The 11050-nt window shown below is 37.4% G+C and overlaps 1 non-coding gene across 1 annotated transcript; it reads right to left on the reverse strand.

The window, feature by feature from the left end:
- Positions 1-1822: 1822 nt before the first annotated feature.
- Positions 1823-1926, reverse strand: LOC127742874 (small nucleolar RNA R71). The gene has a single exon (XR_008004240.1). It is a non-coding gene; the product is annotated as a small nucleolar RNA R71 (small nucleolar RNA).
- Between the last annotated feature and the right edge of the window lie 9124 nt (positions 1927-11050).

The raw sequence follows: 11050 nt of genomic DNA on the forward strand, positions 1-11050 counted from the left end.
CTTGCATTTTTCGAAAAAATTCATGCATTCATAGTGTTCTTCATGATCTTCAAGTTGTTCTTGGTATGTCTACTTGTTTGATCTTGATAATTTCTTGTTTTGTGTTCTTTGTTATTTTTCATATGCATTTGTGCATTCATAGTGTCTAAGCATTGCAAATTTCTAAGTTTGGTGTCTTGCATGTTTACTTTGCATAAAAAAAAATTTTCAAAAATATGTTCTTGATGTTCATCATGATCTTCAAAGTGTTCTTGCATGCATCATGTGTTTTGATTCATAATTTTCATAGTGTTCTTGCATGCATCATGTGTTTTGATTCAAAATTTTCATGTTGTGAGTCATTTTTTATGTTTTTCTCTCTCATAATTAAAAATTCAAAAAAATATCTTTTCCTTTTTTCTCTCAAAATTTCAAAAATTTGGGTTGACTTAGTCAAAAAAAATTTTTAAATTAGTTGTTTCTTGTAAGTCAAGTTAAACTTTCAATTTTAAAAAGCTTATCTTTTCAAAATCTTTTTCATCAAATGTTTTTCATTTTTCTTTTATGATTTTTGAAAATTTCAAAAATTATTTTCAAAATCTTTTCTTAATTTTATTTCAAAATTTTCGAAACTTAACTAACAAGTAATGTGATTGGTTCAAAAATTTGAAGTTTGTTACTTTCTTGTTAAGAAAGGTTCAATCTTTAAATTCTAGAATCATATCTTTTAGTTTTTTGTTAGTCAAGTAATTAATTTTAATTTTAAAAAATTTAATCTTTTCCAACCATATCTTTTTAATCATATCTTTTTATCATATCTTTTTCAAAATTTTATCTTTTTCAAAAATTTGATTTCAAAATACCTTCTTATCTTCTTATCCTTTCAAATTTGACTTTCAAATCTTTTTCAACTAACTATTTGACTTTTTGTTTATTTCTTATCTTTTTCAAAACCACCTAACAACTTTTCTCTCTCTAATTTTCGAAAATACCTCCCTCTTGTTCAAAAATTCTTTTTTTAATTAATTAATTGTTTTAAATTTTAATTTTAATTTTATTTCTTATCTTAATTTTCAGAAATCATTAACTCCTTTTCAAAATTGTTTTCGAAAACTTCTCTCTCATCTTATTCTATTTATTCATTAATTTACTAACGCTTCTCTTCATCTCAAATCACTGCTCTTACCCTCACCCTTGTGTTTGGATTCTCCTTTCTTTATCCCCTTTCTTCTTCTACTAATAATAAGGAACCTCTTTACTATGACATAGAGGATTCCTCTTCTTTTTCTGTTCTCTTCTCCTTCATATGAGTAGGAACAAGAAAAAATGCATTCTTGTTGAAGCTGATCCAGAACCTGAAAGGACTCTAAAGAGGAAACTAAGAGAAGCTAAATTACAACAATCCAGAGACAACCTTGCTAAAATTTTTGAACAAGAAAAGGAGATGGCAGCCGAACCCAACAACAATAATGCAAGAAGGATGCTTGGTGATTATACTGCACCTACGTCCAAGTTTGATGGAAGAAGCATCTCAATTCCTGCCATTAGAGCAAACAATTTTGAGCTGAAACCTCAATTAGTTGCTCTGATACAACAGAACTGCAAGTTTCAGGTACTTCCACCAGAAGATCCCTACCAGTTCTTCACTAAGTTCTTGCAGATCTGTGAGACTGTTAAGACTAATGGAGTAGATCCTGAAGTCTACAGGCTCATGCTTTTTCCTTTTGCTGTAAGAGACAGAGCTAGAGCATGGTTGGACTCTCAACCTAAAGATAGCCTGGACTCCTGGGATAAACTGGTCACGGCCTTCTTGGCTAAGTTCTTTCCTCCTCAAAAGCTGAGCAAGCTTAGAGTGGATGTTCAGACCTTCAAACAAAAAGATGGTGAATCCCTCTATGAAGCTTGGGAAAGATACAAGTAGATGACAAAAAGATGTCCTTCTGACATGTTTTCAGAATGGACCATGATAGATATATTCTATTATGGTCTATCTGAGTTCTCTAAGATGTCACTGGACCATTCTGCAGGTGGATCCATTCACCTAAAGAAAATGCTTGCAGAAGCTCAAGAACTTATTGACATGATTACAAATAACCAGTTTATGTACACTTCTGAGAGGAATTCCGTGAATAATGGGACGCCTCAAAGGAAGGGAGTTCTTGAAATTGATGCTCTGAATGCCATATTGGCTCAGAATAAAATATTGACTCAGCAAGTTAACATGATTTCTCAAAGTCCGAATGGATGGCAAAATGCTTCCAACAGTACTAAAGAGGCATCTTCTGAAGAAGAAGCTTATGATCCTGAGAACCCTGCAATAGCAGAGGTAAATTATATGGGTGAACCTTATGGAAACACCTATAATTCATCATGGAGAAATCATCCAAATTTCTCATGGAAGGATCAACAAAAGCCACAACAAGGCTTTAATAATGGTGGAAGAAATAGGCTCAGCAATATCAAGCCTTATCCATCATCTTCTCAGCAACAGACAGAGAATTCTGAACAGAGCACCTCTAACTTAGCAAACTTAGTCTCTGATCTGTCTAAGGCCACTTTAAGTTTCATGAGTGAAACAAGGTCCTCCATTAGAAATCTGGAGGCACAAGTGGGCCAGCTAAGTAAGAAAATCAGTGAAACTCCTCCTAGTACTCTCCCAATCAATACTGAAGAGAATCCAAAAAGAGAGTGCAAGGCCATTGATATAATCAATATGGCCGAACCTAGAGAGGAAGGAGAGGACGTGAATCCCAATAAGGAAGACCTCATGGGACGTCTCTCAAGCAAGAAGGAGTCCCCTATTGAGGACCCAAGGGAATATGAGGCTCATATAGAGACCATAGAGATCCCATTAAATCTCTTTCTGCCATTCATGAGCTCTGAAGACTATTCTTCCTCTGAAGAGGATGAAGATGTAACTGGAGACAAGTTGCAGAATATCTAGGAGCCATCATGAAGCTGAATACCAAGTTGTTTGGTAATGAGACTTGGGAAGGTGAACCTCCCTTGCTCATTAGTGAACTAGATACATGGGTTCAGTAAATTTTACCTCAAAAGAGACAAGATCCTGGCAAATTCTTAATACCCTGCACCATAGGCACCATGACCTTTGAAAAGGGCTCTGTGTGACCTAGGGTCATGCATAAATCTTATGCCACTCTCTGTAATGGAGAAGCTGGGGATCATTGAGGTACAGCCTGCCATATTTTCATTACAATTGGCAGACAAGTTAGTAAGACAAGCTTATGGATTGGTAGAGGACGTGTTGGTAAAGGTTGAAGGCCTTTACATCCCTGCTGATTTTATAATCTTAGATACTAGGAAGGAGGAGGATGAATGCATCATCGTTGGAAGACCCTTCCTAGCCACAGCTGGAGCTGTGATAGATGTTAATAGAGGAGAATTAGTCCTTCAATTGAATGGGGACTACCTTGTGTTTAAGACCCAAGGGTGTTCTTCTATAAACATGGAGAGGAAGCATGAAAAGCTTCTCTCAGTACAGAGTCATACAAAGCCCCCACAATCAAGCTCTAAGTTTGGTGTTGGGAGGCCACAACCAAACTCTAAGTTTGGTGTTGAATCCCCATATCCAAACTCTAAGTTTGGTGTTGGGAGTCTACAACATTGACCTGATCACCTGTGTGACTCCGTGAGAGCCCACTGTCAAGCTATTGACATTAAAGAAGCGCTTATTGGGAGGCAACCCAATTTTTATTTATCTAATTTTATTTTTCTTTTATTGTTCTTTTATGTTTTATTAGGTTTATGAACATGTGGATTCACGAAAAAAATACTAAAATTAAAAATAGAATCAAAAATAGCAGAAGAAAATTCACACCCTGGAGGAAGGACTTACTGGCATTTAAACGCCAGTAAGAAGCATCTGGCTGGCGTTCAACGCCAGAACAGAGCATGGATCTGGTGTTGAACACCAGAAACAAGCAGCATCCAAGCATTTGAATGCCAGGAATATACCCTGAGGAGAGCTGGCGCTGAACGCCAGAAACAAGCATGGAACTGGCGTTCAACGCCAGAAACATGCTGCAATTGGGCGTTGAACGCCCAAAATAAGCATCACTTCGGCGTTTAAACGCCATAATTGTATGCAAAGGCATTTTACATGCCTAATTGGTGCAGGGATGTAAATCCTTGACACCTCAGGATCTGTGGAACCCACAGGATCCCCACCTACCTCAACTCACCTTCTCTCTTCTTCACCAATCATCTCAATCTCTCTTCCCCATCACCTCTTCACCATTCACATCCATCCATCCTTCCCACCCAAACCCACCCTACATGGCCAAAACACAAACATCTCTCCCTCTCCTCCATATCTTCTTCCTCTTCTTCTATTCTTTCTTCTTTTGCTCGAGGGCGAGCAATATTCTAAGTTTGGTGTGGTAAAAGCATAGCTTTTTTATTTTTTCATAACCATTGATGGCACCTAAGGCCAGAGAAACCTCAAGAAAGAGGAAAGGAAAGACAATTGCTTCCACCTCTGAGTCATGGGAGATGGAGAGACTCATCTCAAGGGTCCATAGCTTAGTAGAAGAGCATTTGACTGCAAATCAATAAATCCCTGAGATACCTCAGGGGATACATGTTCCTCCACATAATTATTGGGAGCACTAAGGATAGGAGCACCAAAATCACTAGGGATCATGCAACAGAAGCAAGGAAGAGACATAAAGGAGCTCAAAAAGCACCATTGGTCCTTCAAAAGGCGCCACCCTCACTAAGGTGGACTCATTCCTTAACTTCCTTGTTCTGATCTCTCTGTTTTTCGGTTTTTTTGTTACATGTTTGTTTATGTTTTGTGTCTCTACTTCATGATCATTAGTATTGAGTAACTATGTGTTAAAGCTATAAATAATTCCATAAATCCTTCACCTCTCTTAAATGAAAAATGTTTCTAATTCAAAAGAACAAGAAGTACATGAATTTTGAAATTATCCTTGAATTTAGTATTAATTATATTGATGTGGTGACAATACTTTTTGTTTTCTGAATGAATGCTTGAACAATGCATAATTTTGATCTTGTTGTTTATGAATGTTAAAATTGTTGGCTCTTGAAAGAATGATGAACAAAGAGAAATATTATTGACAATCTGAAAAATCATGAAGATTGATTCTTGAAGCAAGAAAAAACAGTGAAAAAGCAAAAGCTTGCGAAAAAAAGAAAAAAAAGCAAAAAAATTAGAAAGAAAAAGAAAAAGCAAGAAGAAAAAGCCAATAGCCCTTAAAACCAAAAAGCAAGGGTAAAAAGGATCCAAGGCTTTGAGCATCAATGGATAGGAGGACCCAAGGAAATAAAATCCAGGCCTAAGCGGCTAAATCAAGCTGTCCCTAACCATGTGCTTGTGGCATGCAGGTCCAAGTAAAAAGCTTGAGACTGAGTGGTTAAAGTCGTGATCCAAAGCAAAAAGAGTGTGCTTAAGAACTCTGGACACCTCTAACTGGGGACTTTAGCAAAGCTGAGTCACAATCTGAAAAGGTTCACCCAGCTATGTGTCTGCGGCATTTACTTGTGACTCAGCTTTGCTAAAATCCCAAGTTAGAGGTGTCCAGAGTTCTTAAGCACACTCTTTTTGCTTTGGATCATGACTTTAACCACTCAGTCTCAAGCTTTTCACTTGGACCTGCATGCCACAAGCACATGGTTAGGGACAGCTTGAATTAGCCACTTAGGCCTGGATTTTATTTCCTTGGGCCCTTGATTAACCACTATTTTATGGTTTATCTTGTGCTTAATTGAGTGGATTTTATCAACTCTTTACCCACTTATTCATACTATTTGCATGTTTTACAATTCCTTCCCAGAATTTGTTCTATAATTAAAAACATGCTTCTTTGGCTTTTATTTTCTTTTATTTAATCCTCTCTTATTACCATTAGATGCCTTGATATGTGTGTTAAGTGATTTTAGGGATTACAGGGCAAGAATGGCTTAGAGGATGGAAAGGAAGCATGCAAAAGTGGAAGGAATACAAGAAGTTGAAGAAACTGCAAAGCTGTCAGCCTGACCCTCTCGCACAAAAACAACCATAACATGAGCTACAGAGGTCCAAATGACGCGGTTTCACTTGCGTTGGAAAGCTAACATGTGGAGCTTCGATTTGATATATAATTTGCCATAGTGGCCGTATAGATAAGTGACACGAACACGTCATCCACGCGAACGCATCGCATCTGCGAAAATCAGCGTGGCAGTTTTCGCAAACAGTGAATCCTGGGCTATTTCCGGCCCAGTTTCAAGCCCAGAAAACACAGATTAAAGGCTGCAAAGTGGAGGAATGAAGGGGACACTTCAGATTAGACTCATAATTCACTTTTCATGTTTTAGATGTAGTTTTTAGAGAGAGAGGCTCTCTCCTCTCTCTAAGAATTTAGGATTAGAATTTTTAGAAATTAGGAATTTATCTCATCTTCACATCAGGTTCAATATTTCTTTATTTTGACTTCTCTTCTACTTTGAGATACTTTAATGCTTTTATTTGTATTTGATTTATGTTGCCCAATTGGCTTATGAACTTTTCCATGTTAGATTTCATTGCTTCGAATGTATGTTATTTGAGGTATTCCAGATATTTATGATTTTAATTTAGCTTTCTACATTCTTAGCTTTGGTTGATTAATTGGTGACTCTTGGGTTATCAAACTCATTGTTGATTGAAAATTAGAATTCTTCAAGAATTTATTCGAGATCTAATAACTCTAACTTTTCCCAAGGAAAGACTGGGACTTGAGGATTCGAATTAATTCATCTACTTAACTTACCTTCATAGTTAGAGGTTAACAAAGTAGGAGAAAACACCAATTCTCATCACAATTGATAAGGATAACTAGGATAGGATTTCCAGTTCTCATACTTTGCCAAGAGTTTATTTTACAATTATTATTATTTTATTTTACTTGTCATTCAACTAACCTTTTACCTTAATTCAAAACCCCAAAACATACCTTTGCATAACCAATAATAAGAACATACTTTCCTGCAGTTCCTTGAGAAGACGACCCGAGGGTTAATACTCGGTTATCAATTTTAAAGGGGTTTGTTACTTATGACAACCAAAACGTTTGCACGAAGGGATTTCTGTTGGTTTAGAATCTATATCTACAACGCGACCAACTTTATAAAATTCTTTACTAGCAAAAATCCTAACGTCAAAATGGCGCTGTTGCCGGGAAATTGCAAACGTGTGCCTTATTATTGGTTATTGTAAATATTTTTCAAAAAAATAATTTCAGATTTTTATTTTAAAATTTTTTATCTTATCTTATCTTAGTTTTAAATTTCAAAACTCAAATCTTTTCCAAAAAAAATCATATCTTAATCAAAATATTATCTTATCTATTTTTTTTCAAAAATTAAATCTTTTTCAAAATCTTATCTTATCTTTTTTTTTTCAAAAATCATATTTTTTTAAATATTTTCTTTTTGTTAGTTTTTGTTTTTATTTTCTCTTACTACTATGAACTCTCACCCCTTTGGCTATGAGTCTGGTTACAATTATGTTGCAGGAAGAGGAGATTATAATGACAACGTGCATCAAGGTTGGAAGTATCAAAGATGGGAGGAGCCACAAGGATTTTATCAACCCTCATGGCAATAACCACCTCCAATGGACTATCAACAACCATTCTGTGATGCATATCAAGACAATGGCTATGGTGAGCACTCTTTTGATTATTAACAACCACCACCATATGCCTATGAACCCCCTCCTCAATATAGCTTTGAACCACCATACTCACAAGCCCATTTTCACCATTCACCTCTATATGACCCTAACCCGCATCCACCATACCAACCATCTTATGAACCATATGAACCATATATAGAACCACCATAATTCCAACCCAATTACTTCCAAGAACCACCACCTCTATATGCACCATATCCATATCCATCAATCCAAGAGCCTTATGGTCCTACTTATGATACCCAAACGGAACAAGAATCAACGGATCGTCTCAAGGAAACAGTGGATCAATTTCAGGCAACCCTTCATCAATTGAATCAAGCAATAAATCAATTGGCTTCCCAATGTTCGGACACTCAAGGAACCCCCATGGCTTCATGTGGACAATCTAATGAAGAACGTAGCATGAAGGAGACATTAGAAACTCCGGTGGACAGTAAAGAGCATGAATTTGTACTGGAACAAGTGGAGAAGCCGAAATTATTGAAGAAGAAGAAGTGGTTGAAGACTTAGGAGATGCTGAACCTCCACGGGAATGTCAAGACATAGAGCTTCCTTCCAAGGCGATTGAAATTAATGCTGATGAGGGTGTACAACCTCTAAGGCATATCATAGTTGAAGACTTGGAAGAGGTTGATCAAGATATGGAAATTAAAGAAGAAGAAGCACAACCTCCGATGCCCTTGGTAAGTAATGAAGAAGAGTTTGAATTAGAAGAAAGCTACAAAGAGGAAGAGGTTGAAATCAAAGAAGTTTGCAAAGAGGTGGAAGTTGTCAAAGAGCACAAGGGAGTGGAGCTTGAAATCACCTTGCCAAAGTTATTAGAGACCTCTCCCCCTAAGTTGTCATCATCCTTCACAACATTCAAGTGGGTAAAATTCATATCCCTTAGCTTTCTAACCCCACTTGAATATGGGCTACTGGAGACGGATGGTCAACTTAGAGCTCTTTGTGGCATTAAGAGTAAGAGGAAGATGGCCAGTGGTAAGAATTGTCAAGCAAGGCTCAACATGGTTGTGTGCTCAAAGTTTAAATACAAAGGTTGGTGTAAAGCTCAACTGAATGGGTCTAGGAAGTTGTTTGGCCACTTACGTGAGAATTCATACTGCTTGCCACCCGGATGGAACAATATTGCTCAACCAAAAGACGGGTGCAAAGGCAAGGTCTGGGACCCAGGAATTCATTCTATCAATCACCACTCTTGGGGCCTTGTCACTTGCTTTAACTTACTTAAAGGCTTTCTGCGCCTAGTTTGGAACCCCGGAGGTTACTGGAATCACAAATAATGGTGGAGATTCCTGGATGAGTTCAAGCACAAGCCACCATAACAGAAAGCTCCTCAAATGTCCAACTTAAGGACTTTAACTAAAAGTACTAGGTGGGAGACAACCCACCATGGTATGATCGTTCCTTTTTCAATTTTAATTTTATTTAGTTTTGTTTGTTTTTGAATTTTATTTTATTTTATTGAACCTGGAATCATGCATAGCATTCACATTAAGCATTGCATTCTGCATTTTACAAAAAAAAAAATTTCATGCGATGCGACCGCCTCATTGACGCGTCCGCGTTGCATGTGTGGGAGAGAATAATAAAATGAACAGAGAGTCACGCGAGAGCGTGGCTGGAGGCGTGCCAATGGCACAAATCGTCCCACGCAACCGCGTCGCTGACGCGATCGCGTCATATGGGCATAATGGCCTCCCATGCGACCGCGTGCCCTGGATTTCGACGTAAAAGGGTGCACAACCAATTATTGTGCTAGAGTGGTGCTGGATTGGTGCTGAACGCACAATTCTACCCACGCGGCCGCATGACCCACGCGACCGCGTCACATTCTTCTAAAGCCCACTCATGCGATCGAATGCCCCATGCGATCGCGTCACTTAAAATTTGGCACTAATAATAATTTGAACAGAGAGTTGTGCGAGCGCGAGGCTGCCCTCGCGCCAGTAGCATGAATTGTGCCACGTGACCGCGTGACCGACACGCCGCGTCAATCAGTATCAGCGCAAGTCGCGCGACCGCGTGCCCCACGCGATCGCGTCGCTTGCGCCGCACAGCTTATCCTAAATTTGCCAAATATCTTATCTTTTCTTCCCCAATCCTAATTTTTCCTCCCTGCTTTCTTACTTACTTCTTCTTCCCTTCTTTCCCTTCTCATTCTTCTTATCTCTTATTTTATTTTACTTAATTTATTTACATATTTCATTCATTGCATCTTCATTTTGTGCATAATTTTTATTTTCTTTTCTAAATTTATTATTTTTCCTTTGGTGTTTGATTTTCTTATTTAATTGTGCATCTTCTCTTGAACTATTTTGGGTGCTTAGTGACTTGTGTTATTCTGGTTAGGTAATATTATCAATGCCAATTTTTTTTCTTTGTATACTTTTGCATTGACATGAATTTATATTATCTCTCCTCCTCCACTCTCTTCCCCATTGTTGTACATTTTGTACCACTGGCATGCCATGACTTCTATTATTTTCTCACTTGTATGTTGTAGCTACCATGTAATTGAGACCCTCATTATTTGGTATTAACCCAACCATACTTTATTTATTTTCTTATCTTTATTTCTGGGTTACTTTTCTTCCCTATTTTCTTTCATGATGGCCACCCGGAAGGGAAGCGGAAAACGTTTACATAGGGAGAGACGACAAGTCCATCTGCATAATCTTTGGAGAAAAGCATCAGTTGGAACAACCCGTCCACCTGCACATCTTAGCATGCACCGAGGACGGTGCAATCTTTAAGTGTGGGGAGGTCGATACCGATCTCCATAGGTTAGTTATTTCCTATTTTGACACCAATGTTTTATTTTATTTGATAGGTCATTATTGCATTTGCATATTTGTTTGATTTTTGCATATTTTACCACTTGGTTAAAGTAATAATTTCTTTTGCAAGAAACTTTTTATAGCATTTCACTAATTTGAATAAAATTTTTTTTGTTACACTTGTTTGAAGTTGTATTTGGAACATGGTTTTTGAGCCAAAAAACACACAACCTGTGAGATTTTGAGCTTATTTACATGGTTACATTATTTAACCATAAATTTTTATTCTTGTGTGTTTCCTTCTCTATAATTGCAATCTCTGCTTTGTTCCATTCTATATGTCCATTATTTAGTGTATTTACATGCTTGCATATGATTGAGGCCATTGTTTGATTCTAGCTCACTTATCCCAAAATTAGCCTACCTTTTACATCCCCCTTGTTAGCCCCCTTGAGCCTTTAATTCCCTCTTATTCTATAAACCACAACACTAGCCTTAAAGCAGAAAAACAAATTTAAAATCCCAAGTTGAATCCTTGGTTAGCTTAAGATAAAAATTGTGTAATTGTTTAAGTGTGGGAAAC

The sequence above is a fragment of the Arachis duranensis genome, chromosome 1 (genome assembly GCF_000817695.3).
Source record: "Arachis duranensis cultivar V14167 chromosome 1, aradu.V14167.gnm2.J7QH, whole genome shotgun sequence".
NCBI lineage: Eukaryota > Viridiplantae > Streptophyta > Magnoliopsida > Fabales > Fabaceae > Arachis > Arachis duranensis.